We start from the raw sequence: 1,616 nt of genomic DNA on the forward strand, positions 1-1,616 counted from the left end.
AGCGCGACCTGCTACTGCCCTGGTCCGGAGCCGTGCCTCGCGGGCGCCACCGCCTCCGCCGGGCTCACGGCTGCCTCGTCCCGGCCGGGCTCGGCTGCGGAGCCAAGCGGCGGAGGCGCCCGCATCTTCAGCAGCCGCGGGGAGCCGCTCTGGCGCTTATATAGAAGCCCGGCGGCAGCGGGAGCAGCGGCTCCCCGGGCTGCATCAGGCGGAGGAGGCACCGTCGCCCCGGGGAGCCAGAAAGGAGCAGCACGCCTCCGCCGGGCCGATTACCATACAAACAATGAGGGGGCCACCGCGGTCTGCCAATGGCCAGCGCGCAAGCCAGCCGCCGCGTCCCAAGTTGGGAAACTCCGCCCCGCTGTCTTCGGATTGGAGCAAAGTTTGGGTCCGGACGAACCGGGGCCGGGAGTGCATTGGCCTAGAAAGAAGGCGTGTCGGCGGGGCGAACCCCGCCCCTTTCGGTGCCAGTTTGCCGTGTCAAACGCGAGCGGTTCGGGAGGGCAAGGCGAACTTTTCTGGAAAGGCCCGGCAGGCGGAGGCCTCTCAGTCCTTTGGACGACAGCAGCTCCTCAGCAGCTTGAAACTCATCACGCTAAAGTTGCTTTCCCCAACCGCGGATGATGGGACTTACAGTCTGGCGCATCTGGGAGGCATGCTAGCTTGGGGGAGTATGGGTAGCGTGCTCATCAGCCTTTTATTTCCATTGGATGCGATTTGTAGCCATAGCATTTCAGCAGCTCTCTAATTTCAGAGTTTGCTTATTGTATTTTTTAACTTTGTAACCACAATTGTCTGAATGGTGTACCTCAAACAACCTACAATAACAATCGCTCCAGCAGCATAAAATATAATCAGTGGATCACAACAACAAACTAAACCTGTAGCAGAATGGAGTCCTAAAAGTGTTCAACATGGTTCTTAAAATGCCTGTGAGAATAAAAATGTCTTGCATTTGTACTGGTATGATCACAGTGCAGGTGCTAGGTGAGACTCTCTGGGGAGAACAGTCCATGAACTGGGTGCTGCTGCGAAGAAGACCCTTTCTCTTGGAGCCATCCACTTGGCAGGGGCGAGTGGGTGAGGGTTTCTTGTCTGGGTAGGTAAATATGGACCTATTTAGGATTATAGTGAATATGACTTCCTTCTTATTTTCCTTTTTGAATGGGCAGTGGGTATTTGTTTCCAAGAATAATTTCAGTATTCAAGTTGGAAGAGAAATATTATGTATCAAGCCCCTACTTGTATCATTCTCCAGCATTATATGGACTGAATCATGTTCAAGATTAAAAAACCGCATGTGAATGAGTTTCATTTCTATTTGTACATATTCATTTAATTTTACATGTGAGGAGATGCTTCTGAAAGATAAACACTAGTCCAAGGCCATAGTGAGTCAGTTTTTAAAGATGCTTGCATTAGAAGACCTAGTGAGTGCCCTGACATCACAAAGAATTCAAGAGAGTGTTCCTTCCCATTTGTTTATCTTTACATAATAATTATTTTACAAAACATGTTTAGTATTTAAGTACATGGAAAACATGTCTTGTTAAGGATAATTATCAGGACTGCAGAGCTGTAGTGCAGCACACTCTGGCCTCATTCATCAGCCATGG

This window comes from Varanus komodoensis, unplaced genomic scaffold (assembly GCF_004798865.1).
Source record: "Varanus komodoensis strain SLA01 unplaced genomic scaffold, ASM479886v1 scaffold4, whole genome shotgun sequence".
Lineage (NCBI taxonomy): Eukaryota > Metazoa > Chordata > Lepidosauria > Squamata > Varanidae > Varanus > Varanus komodoensis.